Raw genomic sequence first — 20,246 nt, forward strand, 5'->3', positions numbered from 1 at the left:
CTGAGCCCACAGCGACCAGCTCCTAGCTGCTTCAGGGAGCACCCAAAGCTGGCTGAGGTCTAGTCACTCTGGGAGGCTGCAGCGTTCTTAAAATATCCTAGGATGTTGGACTGACCAGGGCTGAACCAAAACTTTTTAAGAAGCAGAGAGTGGGCTCTTTTGTGTCTCGTGGGCAGCTTTGAGCTTTCAGAAATCCCATGCAACATTCAAGCCTTCCTGCCCTTTGGCTTTAAATCAGACTTGATGGACACCTTCTATTCCTCTGATTTGCCCTCACCTGCAGAGATGTGAGGCCCATAAGCCTGTCACCACTACTTGATGACCTTATTCCTTCTGGCTTCCACTGCACTGAGAGGACCAGAGGAATGGGTTTTAGACACACCCAAGCTGCAGGGAACTAGGCTTTGAGGCAAGCCGTGCACGTGAACACACATGAGCACCCCTTGAGCCCCACTCTGGGAACTCTGGGAAGCCTTCAAGGAAGGAGAGGGTTTAGCCACAAGGGGACGCCATTCTCTGAATCACATCACCAATTGAAGAGAAACTGGCTGCAGTTTGAAGGACTCTCCTTTCAACGAGGCTTGGTGAATGTGAGCAGACAGTGGCATTGCTGGAAATTGTCTTGCGTTCTTATCAGAAGGCAGCCAACACCTCACATGAAGCAATGATGTCACCCGACTGTAAGCATGGTCAACCCAACTGATCTATCTTTACGTATCCTATGGAGCCTTTAAAACCCAACTCAAAGGCCAGTCCATTTGAAGCTTCCTCTTCTCTTTCTGATTGGAAGCATGGCCTTCTGTTCAGGATGCCCCTAGCACTCTGCACTCTCTCAGGGCTCTGCTTGTCACTGTACTATGATTATTTATGTGCATTTCTTGCCTCTCATATTTTATTCCTTGAGGTGTGTTTTCTTTTTAGCGCCCCTACCATTCTAGCCCTGCTGTTGGCAGAGTAGGTGTTTGATACATATTTGAGAGCCAGCTGACAGACCAGATCTGAAGTGGGAATACTGTGTGGCAGGAAAGCTGCAGCGAGGTGAAATGAGTTCATCATCCACCCACCTTGTCCTTGCAAGGGGCAGAGCACACGGCAGACCTGATGGTCCAAGATCAAGACGTCTCTACCACGGCTGTACCACACTTCAAATGCAGAGTAAGAGACATTCTTGCATCCTTTGCCATATCCCATTGAAATACACTTTCCACCTCTAATTTCAAAGTGACTTCAAAGTACCTCAGGCAAACACAGAAGTCATCCTTGCCTCAAAACAGGCCACCAGAAAGCAGCTAGAGATTCAGAAGTGGAGTCCAGGTTGGAGATTTCCCCAGAGGTTCAAGAGCAAGACACAACCGTAAGCAGGACTGAAAGCAACTCTATCTAGAATGATCACCTCCCGGGACAGTGCCCTCTCCCTTCTCCAGGACAGAGATGCGTCCAGACTAGTAACAGTGGAAGAGAATGCATAGCAGCCTCAGGTCAGTGCCCATGCTTTCCACAACAATCCAAGAACAACGGTCAAGGCCAAAGACCAACCCGCCATGCAGAAAACACCTTTTAACAGTGAGGTGAAGCTTAACTCCCTTCTCCCCATCCTCATGCTCACTCTGTCTTGTTGGAAATTCCCTCTCAACTAAGGGAGCTTTGCTTGTGGGCCAGGGGTGGGGCACCACATGGACCATACTGGCTGATCTGGCTCAGAGGTCATGTCACACCCTCTCCCAGGGTTACCTTTAGAGCCTGGTGCGTTTGGGTCCTTCCTCTATAAGAAACAGATTAAATCTGGTGCTTAGGACCATGAACATGCCTACCTAAAATGCCTCTGCCCCAGCCACAGCAAGGAGTTCCTTCTGTTCACCCTGGAATCTCCTAGCTACCTGTATCCTGGTGGCGATTTGGAGGTGCAATGGGTCTGGTCATCCAGGAAAGGTGACCCCAAGTGTGGAAATGCCCAGAACCTACATGGAGAGAGAAGTCAGTCCAGGATCCAGAGTTTGGAAGGGTCTCCAGCAAACAAGGTCTCCCCTATGGGAAAGTGGGGGGCTTGAGATAAGTGGAAAGACGGAACAAAGACAGGGGGGTGTGCAGGGCTCTGTAGTTAAATTTCTTTCAGCACTGGGCGAGCCGGAAGGTGGTGGTGCAAGAAAGGATCCCATAGAAACTCACCTACAAGTGGGCTCCTCTGAATCTACGTTATGTCCCCAAGGGAACAGGGAATAATTAGAATTGTGCTTTCTAGTACCTAAAAAACAAAGCAAAACACTTCTTAGACAATTATTTCAAAAGAAATTTTGGAATCTTGGGAAGCTCAGTGAGGTGGCAAATTCCTCAGAACCTAAAACCAACTTTGGAAGTCTATTGTCATTGTGCCTATGTGTGTGTTTTGTGTGTGGGTGTGTGGATATATCATATATTTCCACTCACCTACTTAAGGTATATAGATAGATTGATAGATAAATATATATTTATCATTAGATTTTTTTTCCCCTTCAAGTCAACACCAGTGTGTTCCATCTTCAGTACACATCTTATCTGCATTTCGATTTATACACAGACCATTATACCATAAAAAGAGAGAAATAGCTGAGAACAGGCAAGGTATAATCTAGCCAGAGCTGTTGGAATGCCGGTTCGGCATTGTTAAGGAGAAAGGCAAACCTCCCCAAACACAAGTGGAAATTCTTAATACACACAAGCAATTCCTTATGATCATCAGAAGGAAAAAAAAAGGAGGAAAACAGGACATAATATGAAATTGAATCGTAAGCATTTTTCTTTTTTTGTAGTCACTGCATGTGTTTCAAGGGAAAACACGGCATTTGTAGAAATTATTCTCCCCTAATTCGATTACAACTTTTCCCTAGCTCCCTGGAGCTGGGGAATTTTAAAAAAAGACATGTACAGAGTATCACTCAAGTATCATTTTAAAGGCTCTTTAACTTACAGACCTTTCTTTATCCCATTGAAAACATATTTAATGAAGTTGAGAAATGTCTTCCATATTTTGGCAAAAGATACAGAAAAACACGAAGTTTCTAGGACTCATGACCTGAATTGCTTAGTTAAAAGAAAGTCATTGTGTTTGAATTAGAGAAAAGGGGAGTCAATTGCAGATAATCCACCTTGAAATTTCTATTCAAGTTCCCTTCACCCTGTACTGTAATTGGTCAGGATTCTTCTGTAATTGGGTCTTTACGGCATCGCTGGCTTGTCAACTACAAACATTCCCCAGGTGCCATTCCTCTTAACACATGGTACGGAAGAGGGTTTCACAAGGCTGGAGATGTAAGGGCTGGGCACAGGGTGGTTCACCACCAAACGGCACAATGCAAAGAAATCAACCTAGAGAAAACGGCGAAGTCAAAATGTCGAAAGCAGCCAAGACAGATGAGAATGCTAGGGAGTTCGTGGGTACCGTGTTCCATGCCAAGAGATTGAAATTAAAAACAGAAAGCTGGGACATAAATCAAAATCGAAAGCTTTGAAAAATCAAAGCCAAACCAATGTTTCCTTTTTCCCCCTGCGCACAAACCTTTTGTTCTAAACCCAATGGCATTAAGATCCATCATTTTATCTGGAAGATTCAAGTCTGCAGGGACACTTTTCTTCCATTTGATCACATGAGTCCACAGAAATAAAGCACCTTTGGAACCAAGAGTTGTTCAAGAATCCTAATGTCTTATTCAATGTGTTGGAAAAGTACAGTTAAAATAATTAGAAGAATTCATCAAATGACAAACAATAATATTGATTCTGGGTGAATCAGCAAAAGGGCTCCCAGGACAATTCACAACTAAGAGGACAGAGCACAATAAAAGGCTGTGGCATTTCATGAATAGTCTGTGTTATAGCTTTGAACTTTATTGCAAAGCAAAAAATATATATTTATATATATATATATATTTTTATCTACATTTCACCTCTGACATTGTACACAACACGAAAGCACAGGAAACCAAAAAAATCATAATGAGGTAGATACATAACACTTACAGATGAAGGAGACTAAAGAGTTTAAATTTGGCTTAATACTGTGGTCACCAATGTATGCATTTTCAACACAGCAGCAAGCGTGGATTCACAGGGCAAGAAGCCCAGTGATCTCAAACCCCAAAATAAGCCCCATTAAAAAAATACCTGCTTCAAAATGGAAAAAAAAAAATTTTTTTTTTAAGTCAGGGAATCATGTGTGTGTTCAATTACAAGCCCTGGTATAATAAAGAAAGTTTGTATTTTTGCTTTTGTGCCCAGGAAAAAATATATAATTATATAATATATCTCTCTATATAATTTTCACCTATGTAATTAGGAGTAACCTGTCCCACAGGGCTCTTCTCTGGATCCCTGCAGGTGGGGGTGGGGCAGCCTCGGGGGTTCAGCGCCTGGGGGTTGACAGTAAGGGTGTCTATGGGCACCCTCGCCTCTGCAGCCACTGCACCGGGGACCACTGGCCTCGGAGGGCCCTTGACACATGCCTGGAAATAGCTGGCAATCAATTCAGCTGTGACGTCTCCAGCATGACTTTACTTTCCGAGGATCCCCTGCTCTCCTAGTGGGTGAGGTCAAGAGCACCTACTGATTTGGGTTGCTGGGATCGTTCCTTTCCCTTTATCACTTCCCTTTACAGCCTTTCCAAAAGAGAGCTTAAAAGGCCACCGAGAAGGTTATCTTCAGCCTTGGTTTTTACTATAATTGCATTTTGCATCGTAAAATGCGCTGTCAGGCAGTGGTAGCTGATGAGAAAGCCAACTAGTCCTTGTCTGATGTCTTGGATGGGAGAAGGATGGAGTGAGGTAAAGGGACCAGGAGGGGACGCCTGGCTGGTGGAGGCAAACAGTGGAAGGACCAGCCAAGAAAGGGTTGGCTCAGCCAAGTGCAGGCAGAGATCTTAGGGGCTCCAACCAGAAGGCGCAGGAGTAACTCGGGCTTGTGGCTAGTGACTCTCAAGGCCCTGGAGACCCTAGAGGAAGCGCGGAGGAAGTGGGGCTCAGAGACACTGACGGGGCAACAAGCGAGCTGCAGTCAAGCTTCCACGGTCTATTGAGTAGGTATTTTGTCTCTGCTTGTGATCCTGTTTTGGATGGGATTTATGTTGCTGGGAAATAGCTGGGAACGGGTCAGCTCAGGCAAGAGGGAAGACAGAGGGGTCCAAGAGGAATGCCTGGTGAGTCTGGGAGACTTAGGATTGGGGGAGGGAACAGGGTGGGAAGGCTGGTGCCTGAGTGATGGCACGTCAGGGAAGCTTAAAGTCCGGCCCATGCTGGGCGGGACCCAGCCCTGCTCTCCAGGATGGGGGCGTTGCTGTGCTGTCCCATCTGTCTGTGGATCATCTTTCTCCTCTGCTGGACTGCAGATCCCCTAAGAGAGCACCTTTCCCCTCTGCCGCCCCAGTGCCTGGCACAGTGCCTGGCATGTGAAGAGCACCACCCAGAGTGGATTGCATTTTAAGAAAATGCAAGGAGAGAATAGTTTGGGGAAGAAGGGAAGGGGCCACAATGTTGTAAGAACTTTAAAGACCCTATAATTTTCTCCCCCAAGACCATAACCAGAAACCTCCTCCTGTCTTCTGAAGTACATCTCAAGGCAAGAGTCATGTTTGAATTTTGAACATAAAACATCATCCTGAGAAGGAATAACACAGCAGCAGAACCCAGTGCGAGAGGAACTAAAAACAATTCATCTGAGGACGTGCGGAAACCGAGTCACAGCAAAGTGAGCAGCCATCTCCAGCCTGGAGCTGGGCTGTGAGGAGGGGAGGAGGTCGATATATCTTAATTTTGCATCATTTCAGGAGACAAAGACAAGGTGAGCTTATGACCATCATTCTCAAGTGATTCCCAGTCTTGCCCCACTAGGAGTTCCTGGGAAGTGGTGGTCGAGGGCTCACTAATCCAGGGACTAGGTCCCCCTTCCCTCAGAGATGGGAAGCAGAAGAAATCAGCCTGCTGAGCAACAGACAGCGTTGGAGTCCTTACAGGAGGGGGCTGTCTGACTCCAGGCATTCAATAAGGAGTATTTTCACTCGAGGGGAGGCCTTGAGAAAAGTCTGATGCCATTTTGTCTGTGACTGTGTGGACAAGCAATAATCAGGTGGCGTCTGAGTCCCCTTCAAACCCTGAGATTCCATTGTTCCTTTGTGCTCTGAAGAAGCCCCAGCTCTGCCCAAGGACTGGGGTTTTTTTTTCTCAGTAGGTAACTGCTCTGACTACAGCAGGATTAAGGTTGTGCGTGTGTGGTGTGTGGTGTGTGTGTATGTGCATGCGTGAGCCCAGGAGGCATCAAGCTGACATAACTGTAAACGAACATGTAAATTAGGAGGCTGACCTACGTTCGTGAGGAAATAGGGCAATAGGGCTCTTCTCTCTCCTCCTCAGCTTTCCCTACTCTGCCCTTTCCTGCCCATCTGTTTGCCCAGGTGCTCCTCCTCTCTCATTTATCTTGTTTTCCTCCCTTAATCAGTTCACATCACAGTGAAAACCAGTTTTTTCAGCCTAGTATTTCCACGCTGGTCATTTCATCCCTCAGCTTAGGAATTTACAGTGGCTCCCGACGCTCATCATCCCAAAGTCTCAGTTGTCAAGGCGTTCGTGAGTGCGTCTGCCTTTCTCGCTATTTTCGTACCTTTCAGGTTGGGACCCACAACGGAGGTCACCAGGCTCACTTCCATGTTTCAGAGATGAGGAAACCAAGGCTCAAGGAAGACAAGTGCCTGGCCCAGGACGCGGGGACAGAGAGACGATGTAGGTTCCCTGGCTGCCCACACCTACAAACTCCGCTTCTCTCTGAATGCCAGGCTTGCACGGGGACTTGCCTGTCGAGAAGCCTCCTCCTCCCTGCCGCATCACAGCCAGTATCTTCAACAACCTTCTCAGAATTTACCCAGTGAAGGTTAAGTTTCTGATTCTGTCCTAATTCCTATTGGACCCTTAGAGAAATAATCCACTTGTCTGGAGATCACCTCTGTTTTCAAGATCAATCACACAAAACCCACCACTACAAAACCCCACGAAAGGAGACACAGAAGTTCTCAGGACACCAAAGCAGACACCAGCTCTCCAAGAACTCACATGGGAAACATGCATCCTTTCCCACGGGGATACCCCGTCTCATAAACTGTCATTAAACTCTTAGTCCTCTAAAACTCACTCTTCTCCTAGCCTCTATGGCCATCTACAAGGACACAAAAATGCCAGGACAGCCTTGGTCCCAAGCTGTCCCTGCCAGGCACTCTTGGCTAGCTGGCCTCTGTGAACCATTGGGAAAGGGCACAAAGAGAAGCCTGGAAGACCAAAGATCCAGGTCTGACCCCCAGCTGGACCCCTGACTGACCACAGGACCCTTGAGCTCCCCACGCCTCAGTCTCCTCATCTGTAAAATGGAATGGGGTTTCTCATCTTGCCAGATTATTGTAAAGGTTTAGATGACATCACTGTTCGCAGGCACCAGGACACGGCCTTCCATATTGTTGGCCTCAGTTAGGGTGAGCTGCATCTGATGCCTCCAGCCCTCCCAGAAGGTTAATGTCACCTGCCCACAGGTCACGCTGATGGGACTTACTCTGACATCCTGAAACTCCGGGCATCCTAAATACTCTTTTCCTCTAAAGCGACTGTCCCCTTCCCCCACAAGAGGACACACAGCATCTCAGATGAGGCTCTTCCTCCACCACAGAGAGGGCTCAGGGCTGCACCTGACTTCTCTGGCCATGGCATCCAGAACTCTACATATCTGGGGCTGGCACGGTCTCAGATACCAATCAGCGGCCACCATCCACCTGATGGAGGGTCAGCTCCTGCTCCACAGTGGGACTCATCCCCTGAGGGGGAAGACTCTCCTGGGCAAAGATTCTGTTTGTGCTTCGAGTGAATCGTTACCTCTGAACAGGCACAGCCACCAGGTGTAGACTGCAGTGGAAACTCAGTGATGCCACAGCCCCAGGAGGTGGGCATGCCCCTTCCCAGAGAGGCTGGTTGTCACGGCCCCAAAAGAGGTGCTGGACACTCTGACCAGGCCATGGTGGAGGAACCATGGATGGAGACCACGTCCCCGTGGCCCTGGTTCATTTGCCCTCAACTCTGAACATCATGGAAGACCCGGAGCCTCTGGGTCCTCTAGGCTGGCCCAGGGCCTGAGCTCAGGTGAGCTGATGGGAGAGGAGTGGGGTCACAGGGTTCACAGGGTCCCACCAGCCCCTCAGTCACTTTTTAAGCAGGGCCAGGGGTTGAGAAATCTCCTGGTATCCTGGCATCCTGGTATTGATTCCCTAGATGTTTTCTGAGCTATAGAGGTGAGCTGGCTTCTAGGAAAGACTCCTAGGTCTGTGTCAGATAGACTTAAAGGTCTCCAGAATGGTACTTCCAAGGGTAAAAGAACTCCTCTTCAGGAGGAAAAGAGAAATAATGAGTGATAAATTCCAGGGATGGGTCTTAGCAGGAGTGAGCTGTGGAACAGGACAGAATGCAAATGAACAGCACTTGAGTAAGATCCCCTGAGTCGCTAAGAGTCTGTGTAGGATGGGGAGGCAGGGAATGAGGCCAACAGAGAAAATGCATTCTTGTCAGAGGACCGACCTTTCTCATTCCAGAGGAATTCCGTTCAAGCTCCCACCAGCCATGGGGTGGAAGCAGGTTGTGCTGGAGCAGTTAGGCAGTGTCTGAATTTATCTTTTAAAAAGTGTCTCGGATGGCTCGGCCACCTTGTGCAAGATGTGTAAACTGTGTGCAAAACTCAGACTTGTGCAGACAACCGGAGAAGTTGAGAAGCTGCCTTCTGCGTGCAGGGTTGCCCCTGCCCACGTTGTGCTTTGTCTAACCTCAGGATCGCTCTTCCACCCAGCAACTCCTCTGTTACCCCTTGTGAAGAAGGGCTTGGCCAAGATGGTTCCAGGGTGGGTTGTAAGTGAAACCTGGAACCGCTGTCTCCAGAGCTAAGGTTGTGTTGCAAATACCTCCAAGTGATGTGCAACCGAGGGCTGACCTCTTCAGTGCTTCAGGGGTCGAGTTCTTGGAGACATCCTTTCTAACTTTCAGATTGAAAGCAGAGGCAGTGGCCCCACTCAGCGGCTGCCAAGGGAGGAGAGGGCGAGCAGGAAGCAGCGCCAAGGCAGGGAACTGGGCTTTGGCACCGGGTGGAGTGCGTCAAGTCGGTGGGAAGGATGAGGCTGGCATAAAGCTGGGTAGGAAATACGAGTTCACCCTCTGGGGACAGGTTACTCCATATAGAGGCCCACAAGTAAGGAAAGAAAAATCCCCGGATCAAATCCTTCCCAGAGTATCTGGCTCCCTGCCGGGGTCTTTATTCAGGACCAAGGTGTAGGTGCTAAGTTAGCTGCAGGTCCACAAACATCCCCACCCCACCCCCACCCCCACCCCCAACGTCACATGCTCATTGTTCCACTTAAGCCAAATTTTTTTCTTGCCTTAAGTCAACACATCCCCCAAATATCCTATAAAAGTTAGACTTTTATCAAGAAAATAATTATTTTGAATAGATAAGAGGATGGAAAGCTTTTTTGTAAACATATAACCGAAATGTAAAAATACACATCAGTTCACTTACAGAACCAAACAGGGTTACATCGAATCATTGGAAAGAAAAGGAACGTTTTCTTGGGAGCTCTTAAATTTAGGAAAAGAATCACTGTAGCATGCTCACCTTGAACCAGAGGTTGGATATTGTGGTTCTGGTACAAAGAAAAATCTGTGCGGGAGATGGAGCGCGGAGGCGAAGGCGGGAGGGTTTGCATAGTTGTGGAAACAGTGGCTTGTCATCAAGGTGAACAAGTGCGTCGTCTGATAAAATAGCATTTGATTTTTTTTTTTTCTGTTCATGTCTGTTTACGGTATTTTTCTCTGTTCATCAAACATTTCATCCATGGAAGCATATATACAGTACACACACACGCATGCGAACACTAAACTCTGGAATTACACAGCCGTTCTTAAAAGGACCCCACACCACTTGTTCCAGGCAAGGTTTCTGTATTTACTCATCCGCTTGTGCTACAGTCTAACCCTATTTCTTGTCAAAACTCATCTTTTGGGTATGTCTCTTTAGCAAGGGAAGGGGCAGCTGAGAATGGGGGCATCAAGGAAAGCACCAGAAATGGTTCTAGTCTCTTATCGATCTTCTGTGGAAATGCCTCATGTTTTGCTCAGGGGTTCACTACTTCCTAAGAGATGGGGGGAAACAACCGCCTCTGTCTTTGAGCTTTTTTGAGGTAAACATGATTTGTTAACATCTTAGGCAGCAGACGCGTACAGTGCTATCGAGAAAACTTAGAATAAGAGAAAACAACACCAAAGTATAACATCAATGCTCCAAACAACACCAAAGTATAACATCAATGCTCCAAATGGTTAGAAAGCACATCTGTGTTTTCATTCATTTCCCTGTCTTCACATTCAACCAAACTCCTTCTAATACCATGTAGAACAGGACAGTAATAAGACTTATTTCCTATATCATACTAGGCATTCCTTATCCCATCCCACCAGAAACCTCTCTTGCTCACGTACTAACAGTTGCAAACCAACTGAAAATGAAAAGAAAGATGAACATACTTTATGCTTTTTCATTCTTTCCATCTGCCTCAAACATATATATATATATATGTATATATATATATGATAGTTTACATTAATATAGGAAATAGTGAAGGTTTTTTAGTTACATTTTATACAGAATCACTGCATCTTATCTTTATTTTCTATTCTCTCTTTCTTTTTTTTTTTTGGATAAACAATTGGCTATAACAATCTATAGTAAGGCTTCACAGAAAGAATTCTGCATGTTTGTTTTTCTCTAAGAACCAAAGTTTATAAAATGAGGTTTGATTCTAGCACCTTATACAGTATTAGTGATGTTGTTCCCTTGGGAGAAATTAGCACTACCCAACCCTTTAGGTGAGGTCTATCAGTTACACGATTTTCAAAGGTATTGCCGAAGGGAGGACATACAATTTGGTGGAGATGGAAAAGCAGGAGGGGAAGAAAGCAAAACTTCAAGATAGCAACATACAAACTAAATCTTAAAAACATGCCAAGTTGCTGTCTCCAAATTAATCATGATTTCATGTTTGAGGGCCATCATGAATCCTCTGAAGTTACCCTTCCCCGTGAGGTAAGGAAATATGATGTCTATTTGAGATGGGGAGACTGAGTCTGGGAGCCATACCCAGAAAACGGTCTGGGTTAAGTCACAGAGTCAGAGACCCCCAACCTCTAGCCTTTTATTCCCAGTCCCCCATCCCCTTTGATGGGTGGGTCGAGGTTTTGGAAAAGAAGCCTTTTAGCCACTGATGAGGAAGCAAAAGCAACAAAGAAATTTTGAAAATATCAGCACCAAAGGAAGTTCAAAAAAGAAGCTGCTCTTGGCTCCCTTCGCAAATGTTCCACGTTTATGGAGACAGCGACTTTTACAAGAAAGGAGAAGAAAACTCATCACCAGAAGTAACCTATCTCATTTGTTGGCGTCCTTCCCAGAAGTCAAAACTCTCCCCCAGAGCTGTGAGTTCCCGTTGAGTAGTGTCTATTTTTGCAGAGGAGTAATCAACTCCCACCAAAGCTGCATCAGAACCTCAATTATATAATTATATAACTATAGTGATATCTCTATATCTATTTATATATGTATACATTAAGTCTTTTACTGCACTGGCATGTAATACCAAGGAAAAGCCCTGACACTGCTGTTTGCTGCAAGTGGCTGCCTTGTCTGGAGAAACACGAGAGAAGCACCACAAGAAAAGGCACCACGAGGTTTCGAGAAATTAAATTGTTTGTTGTCACTGCCCTGACCTCGCCGTGGTGGGGCAACAGAAAAAGTCTTTCCTCTTGAGCAAGAACCCTGGAGCCAGTGATTCAAACAGCCCAACCCACGAGCATCTACCCACTTCAACTCACCAGGGAGAGAGGGAAGACGGAGCCTGATGCGGTTCCTTTTACGGAAACGTCTTTTTGGCTCATAGAAAAGGAATACCTTTCCATTTTTAAAAAGAAAATTGAGGAGGTGGCGGGGGGCGGGGGGCTGACTGAGACACTGAAAACCGAGCCCTCCTAACAAAAGTGAGAGTCAGAACAAAAATCTGAAGCTAAGGAAAGTCTTTTTATGGACATCTGTCTTTCTAATATGTTTCCTTTGTGGCAATGCATTAGCACACACACACACAGAAAAAAGAGATGAAATGAAGGAATTACATCCATAGGCACTGTTAGCCACAGATAGCACCGGCCTAGATTAAATGAGGACAGAGAGATGTCCACACCTGTCCACAGAGCTGAGAACCATGAGTGTTGGCTTAGAATCTACATTAGAATTACTCCATCTTTATAGTCTGGCCAAGAAAACTGGAAGTTTTTGGCCATTCAGAGCACCAAGAATGATGTGTGCCACTGACAAACCAGAAAAGGAAAAGGGGCAGACTGCAGAGTGCATGGGAAATGACATCTTAATTTTTATTAGTCACTTGCCAGCCTTGAAATAGCCCTCCCTGTGTTTCTCGTTCTAGGTGGGGGACCACACTCGTCATGGGCATGGGGAGCCTGTACTTGCTGCAGAAGGTCTGGACCTGAGGGGGGTGGGGCAGAGCCATCCTCACCAGCCACATGCCTTCTGTCATGCCTGGCTGGGGCTGGAAGAAGGGATGCCAACTGGTCATGCTGGTGTGACCTGCAAGGCTTCTGGGACTTGGTGTTTAAGCCCATGGTGACAGGATGGGGGATCCTGAGACTAAGATCAAAAGACTTACTTGCAGGGACCCTTCTTCCCAAACCCTGGTCAATGCAACAACTCAGGAGGCTGCTCAGAGGGAGTCTGACACTGTAGTCTCGGTGGCAGACTTATTTAAATTGAATTATTGCTTTTCCTTCTGGTTCCTTGAATTGTGTTTTTTTTTTCCCTTAAGTTGTTCAAGTTCTCATGTTTATCTATACCAAAAATGATACCCCGATTTCAGTGTGAGGAAAAATGAATTATTCCTACCACTTTTCAGCAATCTATTCATCCACACCTACTTTGGGGTCGTGGCCAACAGGGGCATAAAAAGACTTTTGCCAGAAAAGACCTCTGTTTGCAGACAGCCCCTCTCTAGCATCTTCATGGGACAGAAAGAAGCCACCTGGACACCCCACCCTCCCCTGCCCCCAAGCCTCCATTCATGGTATTTTCAACCTACACACCTCCTGCAGTAACAGACCTGAGCGTTCAGGAGACTGATTGCCCATAGTTTTAGGAGAATGGTCTCTGCCCATTTGTTCCTTCCAGGGGTTCCCAGAACTTCCTTCTTGATGGGAGATGCATTGCTGACCTCTGAGCCCATTGCCTCTCCACAGACCCAAAGTCATTGGTGTCCTGACCACAGTCCCCGTAACCCCAGTGGGTGGAGTTGGGATGGGTGAGTGCAGTTCTGAGCTGCTGGGACTGGGAGGGCCAGGCCCCAGCCTTCCCAGCGCCTCCGCTGCTGCCAACCAGAAGGGATGGCAGAGAGAAGGGAACCCACATCTGTCACTACTCCTGCTCCCTATATGAGACCAAGAGCCAGCACAATCCCTGGCAGCCAGAAGCGCTGTTCTGTAGCTCTGCAGAAGGGAAATATTGATGGACTTGGCTCAGAGATCTCCCCTTACTGTCAGAGTCGAGTGCTCCCTCAGCTGGAGGGGCTCAGCATTTGCTCTGTGGCTCCATTTATTGAGTGCTAAGTCATCAGTCGTGTCCAACTCTTTGCGACCCCATGACTGTAGCCCACTAGGGTCCTCTGTCCATGGGATTCTCTAGACAAGAACACTGGAGTGGGTTACCATGCCCTTCTCCAGGGCATCTTCCCACCCCAAGAATCAAACTCGCATCTCTTTCGTCTCCTGAATTGGCAGGCAGGTTCTTTACCACTAGTGCCACCTGGAAAGCCATCTATGGTATTGGGTTGGCCAAAAAAAGTTCATTCGAGCTTTTTCCATGTTATCAAAATCTAAATGAACTTTTTTGGCCAACCCAGTATTTATCATCCTGCCTTCCACTAGAGCGCTTTGACTTTCCAGCTGAGTCATCGTGGCCAGAGTGTGTTACAGCTGAAAAGAACATTTTGGAAACAAATAATTGGTTCAAGATCACTCTGAAGTCCCATGGGAAGTCTTTATCCTTAGGATGGGTGAATGCCATTCTCAGCCTTTACACTTTCCACGGTTCAGTGAATGTTTTCCCTCCCTTGGTTCATCACCCATGGGCAAGGACGGTGTTGTGCATACAATAGGTGCTCAGTTAAATGAAATTAAATCAAGTTTTAAGAGCTTCCTTTTGCATCCAAAGGGGCCCATTAATTAAGTAGTCTAGGTCACCTGCCAAAGGCATAAGACCTTTCCCTGGCTTTAACATAGGTTTCCCCTAAGCCTTTCCTGGACAGGTGTGATGAAGGGCAAGGGTATCTCCTTAGCCTTCTCCCCACCTCTGGCTAAACCACTTCTCCACAGACCTACTCCGGAGACATGGAGTTAGAAATAGGCTCACTTATCTTCCTTTAGGTTGAGAATTTGGTCAACAGAAAGGTGGCCGTAAACCACCTTGAGAGGTTCAGCTGATAGGCTTAATCCACTGTCTAGAGTTCACTGTTATTTTTGACATCAGCAAACTCAAGAATAAAAGAAGGTCTGGTCTGAAGTTTGGAAGCTATATTTACTCACATATCTACTTCAGGGAACATGGGGAACTGAGGATCAAGATGAGATACACACAGGAGAAGGGCAAGTCTCAGAAGGTTGACTAAAACTCCTGCAGCCAACTCCCACTTGAAACTGCCGGGTTCTAGAACCTTCCTTTTATAAATGTGTGCTGATCATTTGTCCAGTGGGGAGGCAGTTGTTAGAATCTCCAAATGAATGGTGTTGATGACTCTGCTTCCTTTAGATCCTCCAAGATACCTCCCAACCAGCTTCTCAGACACCGCTCACACTCAAGAGTAACCAAGAAAATATTTTATTAGCCCTTTAGGGGAAATTACAAATTTTATGCCCTCTAAGCTTTGATTTACCTGAGAATTTAAAATAGTTCTGCTCTTTAAAGAGCCAGTTAGGAAGTTTCAGCGGGGTTAAAATGGGAAGAATGACTGATAGAAAAGTATCCAAGAGAAACTGAACAAATGATAAGAGAATGTCCTAGAAATTAACCATTATCTGGGGAAGAGAGACTGGATTCCAGCCTTCTGACCCTGCAGGCAGATGCACTGGCAGAGCCAGTGACTGAGTGAGCGTGGAAGTGCCCCCCACATCCCTGCAGGGTAAGGTCAGTGAGGCCAGAGCTAGGACTGCGTGGCCTTTCCTGGGCAGACAATGGGATTAGGAATGCCGAGAAGCTCTACCCGCTGGCAAACCACAGTGACTACTTGCAGATGCCGAGAAATGGCAGAAACTTGATGGGAATCTATTTTTCTTTTTTCCTCTTTTTGCCCTTCTTTCTTTTTTTCCCTCTTTCTTTCCTGTCTTCCCTTCCTCCTGCCTATTCTCCCTCTCTCCCTTCTATTCCTTTCCTGCTCATATATTTTCTTCAATTGTGCACATTTTTTGTTGTTGTTTTTTTAAAAAGCCACCTGAGTCCATCCATGGCTGTATTCCCATCTGCCAGGTCCCACCTCTGCATTTCCCTCCTTATACCCCAAGGAGCCGCTTTCCTGTGACACCAGTAGGAAACGGGTTTCCTGCTGATGTGTCTGGTCACAGGAGTCCGTTCAGGGAAGAGATAACAGAGCTATTACAGGCTGGGGACTGGCGCTGGGAAGAAAGGGACCCGAAAATGGGGGGAGGAAGGGTCCTGTGTGCTCCCGAGGCGGCAGTCTGCAGCAGCGGGCTGCGTGCCACACCACCCAGGGTCGGGAGATGTGCACCCCAAAAGCTGCTCTTCTGGAGTGAGCTTGGAAAGTTTTCCAGGGGTCTTGTCCAGACCCCGTGGTTCTCTCCTACCTGACATGGGTCAGAGAGCCAGCTCCTGTCTGGATCCCAAACATTCTCAGTTCACAGCTCCATCCCTCACTTCCTGCGCAGTTCTGGTCAGAGCAGAAACCGAAGAACAGGAAGCAGGGCAAGAGAGGTTTGTGACTCAAAGCACAAGTGTAGTATCTCTCCTCTCCAGGTAACTCCCTCAAAGTTCTTCTCCGCTCTGTGGAAGGACCCCTCCAGCGTAACCACACAGCCTGGCACTTTGGGTCGCGTGCATCCTGTCCCTTTTCTACACCACGCACACCTGATTCTTCTCAGCTCTGTCCCCAGACTTGTGACCATCACTGTGCTGGGGAGGAATGTGGTGGCCCTGCTCTGAAGTCAGTTCTGCCTCCTAAAGGCGATTGTCCTGAAATGTCTCTGTCTGTTAGAGTCACCAGGAAGGGAGTCACATTCCCCGAGTCCCTGTGGGCCTCACGAGGTAGCTTCATGCCATTTGCAGATACTCATACTGCCCGGCCAAACCCAGGGGTCTGAGTTTCCGTGGCCGGAGTCACTGGCACCAAAGGACATCTAATGCTGTCTGGACTCCAAGCAGTAACTTCCTGTCTTCCCTGTCCCCCTGTGTGCCCCTGTCTTTCCTGCTCTGATGGCCACCATGCTAACAGTCAGAGTTTCTAGGCATGATCTACTTTCTAGAAAGTGGGGAGCTACTTAGTCAGCTGTGGTATGAGTCTCTGGTTGCCTTGCGAACCTGCTTCCCATCCCGGGGGGAAGAGATGCAGGAACACTACGGCTCAGGGGAGCTCAGCATGGCCCCGGCCAGGGAGAAACAAAAGTCCATCTGGGCGAGGTGTATTTCAAGTCCAGCAAGAGACCTAACATCAAAATACTTCATTTCAGCAACTTTTTAAGCCTTTTAAGAAAAAGATACACACAAATACATATGTGTTTGTGCACACGCATGTGTGCATATATATACAAAGACATACACGTCTGTATATATACACACACGTGTACATACACACGCCCAAGATTGGCATGTTCATGTGTCTCGATGTGTTTAAGAAGCTGATGATGCAGTTAGGTGATCATGGACTTCAATCAGGCTCCTCATTTCTGACCAATCCACCATAATCTCAAAATCTCAGATCAGGTCAGATCACCTCCCAGCTTATGTGTCCTCTTTCTCTCTCTCAAGCATTTCATAATCACTATAATTCCAAACAAGTAAAAACGAAGCCCTCAGTAACTAGGAAGTTAGCCTCCCCTGTGAGGGTGGAGGGGACCCCACCAAGCTATGAGTCATCATGTGCACAAAACTTTCTGCTCTTTTGATGAGAAAATGCCCTAGACAGCCCAGGGGACAAGAAAACTTGTGCTTTCCCTTGAGAGCTCAAGTTGGCCTCCAGAATTATCAGCCCCTTTCTCCCTGACTCCCACCCCATTTCTCAAGTCTCCACTGGGACCCAGGGCCATGCCTTTTAAAGACATGTGTATTTAAGTGAAGGAGGAAAGAGAGCCTGCCCTTAACCCCAGGAAGGCTGGGCCAGAGGAGAGTCTGGGCCTCAGCTTGGAGTCCTGCAGGGTTGGCGGAAGTATGCAGCGATGGGGGCGTCCAGGCAAGGTGTGGGGAGAGCCCTGAAGGGACTGAGTTTCTGACCAGCAGCCCCACCCACAGCCTGTGTGTGCTTAAGGACGGGCTTCAGGGAAGGAAGGCCTCTGGACTCAATGCCAGGGTCGGGAGCTCTCTCGAGCACAGGCTAGAGAGGGGCACAGTGGTGGCCAAGGGTGATCTGAGGCTCAGCAGCATCACAGCCGCAACCTCTCATCCTCAGGGCCCGGGTTGGAAGGACAGGACCCTGACACCCTCTCTCCCCGGTACTACCTTGGGTTCCTGAAGGAACTCACATAGGGCCTCCCCATCCTGCGTCCACGGCGGAGGGGACCACTGTGGACTGCTGAGTGTCATGCCTTTTCTCAGCAACAAAAGAGCCACTTTTCAAACCATATAACCTTCCCTTTCTCTTTGTTCTCTTCCCTCTGAAAGGCAGAAGAAAAGGCTTCTCTTCTTTCCCTAAAGACTGGCATCATCTAATACTTTCCAGAATAACAATAGTTTCACTCTGGTTCTGAGACACTGAGGACACCCCCTCTGAGCTCTGACAATGATCTCTCTGTAGCACAAAGATTTCAGAGGATTTAGGGAGACGGCCCGAGTGATACCAAAAGAGCACTCCCAACACTACAGAGGACCCAGGGCACTTCTGGAAGCTTCGAAGTGGGGCTTGGATTTCCAATCTGCTTAGCTCAGTTGGGGGGCTTTGGCTCTTTGTATAAACTAGTGAACCTTCGGCATGGCGCTGGAAAAATCATATGGGCAATATTTTAGGCTACTTCGGAATCCCAACTTGATTCCTAGAGTGTGTTTTGGAAAGGAAGAACTCTGCACATGGAAAAACAAATGAGGAACTTAAAAAAGTTTCATCTTATGGGAGGCAGCTAAGGAACTGAAAATCCCCCCACCCTGGCACCACCAGAAAAAAACAAAAACAAAAACAAAAAAGGCAGTCGCATGTCTGCTTTCTTTTCTGTGCAGACCCTTGTTTTGGAAGCCAAGACTTGCCAGCAAACAACAGTGTATCAGACTCTCCAAGGACACAAACTAACCAGAGAGCACCCAGCTATTCCAGCACAGCACAAGCAACCCTTCTCTGGGTCAGGAGGGAGATGAAGGCAGTGGCAAACAAGCTGAGGCGGGAGCAATGGCAGAAACAATGGACCCTCATCTGCTGGTCGCAGGACACGCTCACTGAGATCTGCCTTCATTTTCCCCCAAAGGAAGAAGAGTAATCAATTATTTGTTTGCTTCTCAGAAGAGCATTCTCTGATGGAAGTCAAAAGGATTTAAAGCTCTCCCTTTTTGCCCAAATACTTGGGGAAAAAAAAGGAGGATAGCCTTTTGGGGGGCAGAAAGACAGAGAACATCTCTCTTGGCCCATACAGAGAAAACTCTGTTATTCTGCCCTCTTATAATAGCTTTAAAATATCCGTTAATCACAAAAGAGAAGAGGAACTAGATGTCTTCCCCTCTCTCCGCAGCACCCAGTGTGGTACCTGGCACACAGCAGGTGCTTGGTGAACGTTTAGAAGGATTTGAAATAGGAAGCAAACTTGGCAACAGTGATACTTTTATCCTCAAAGTGCTTTCCTAGACATTAATGACTTTATCCTCACAACACCCCTGTGAGGTGAGTAATACTCTTCTCACTTTACAGAAAAAGAATTTGGCCCCAAGAGTGACTTCACTCAGGTCTGCAGAAGGATGGAGTCCTGGGTTGTTGTTACTGTTTTTTTTACTTCCAACGACGTAGTCTGTTCATGAAAGCGTGCCTTTCGTGTCCGTAGATGCTTTCTCTGACCTTCTATTGGAACAATAACACTTCAATATGTCACTCCCTAAAAATCAATTTCCTCTATTGGAAAAGGACATGCCTTGGTATTTCTGCCCCAGAGCACATAGGAAGTAGTGTTTAGACAGATGGTGGCCACTGTTTTCTTTCCACGAATTTCTGGGAGCCCACCTCTTCTTGATCGTTCTTCCTACCCATCCACTGAGTCATTTTGTTCTTCTGTGGCTCCAATCCTCGAAGTCCTCATTCATATATGGCATCCAGTTCATCCGCCATCCATTCCCATCCAAAGAGGAGTGCCGCTGAGAACGGGCGTCTCAGGTTTTCCTTCCTCTGGTTAGCATCAGAAATACTTGTGGAAAGAAAGAATTCCAGCACGATTTGGCCTATCCACAGAATGATCAGATATAAAAATCAAACAGAAGTCATTACTGAATTCCAAACTGTGATCTGGTCCCTTGTGCTGTCAAAACAATAATATTACTTGAGAGCAGAGTCAGAGCAGGTGGGAAAGAGGTCTTGTCAGGGCTGACAAAGAGCAGGAAGTTTGCAGTAGCACCTGGGCCTGTAGGACAGGCTTGGGTGGTGCCTTTTTTTTTTTGGTGAGAATTTTTATACCAGGATACAACCCGAACTCCAAGGAAAGGACCAGAACCAGAGCCAGGTTGACTGAGCTACAATGGGTGAGGCTTCTAGAATTTTCCTCTCTCAGAAGGTTCTCAGAGCCCATAGAAAATCTGTGTTGCAGCTGGTCCTCCTGGAGTCTGAGCGTCACTGACCACTGCTCCCACCTGCCCTCACTCTGGTGTAGATCCTAAGAAGTACATGGAGGTTCTTAGGATGGGTTTATTTTCCTGCTCAAAGGGTATCTTTATAGTTGGATTGATAATAGTCACCCCATAGTAAAAAGAAA

General features: G+C 47.1%; 1 long non-coding RNA gene across 1 annotated transcript; it reads left to right on the top strand.

The window, feature by feature from the left end:
* Positions 1–5,618: 5,618 nt before the first annotated feature.
* LOC129651466 (uncharacterized) lies at positions 5,619–7,215 on the top strand. The gene is made up of 2 exons (XR_008714156.1): positions 5,619–5,805; positions 6,629–7,215. It is a non-coding gene; the product is annotated as an uncharacterized LOC129651466 (long non-coding RNA).
* The last annotated feature ends 13,031 nt before the right edge of the window (positions 7,216–20,246 follow it).

Source organism: Bubalus kerabau, chromosome 4 (genome assembly GCF_029407905.1).
Source record: "Bubalus kerabau isolate K-KA32 ecotype Philippines breed swamp buffalo chromosome 4, PCC_UOA_SB_1v2, whole genome shotgun sequence".
Lineage (NCBI taxonomy): Eukaryota > Metazoa > Chordata > Mammalia > Artiodactyla > Bovidae > Bubalus > Bubalus kerabau.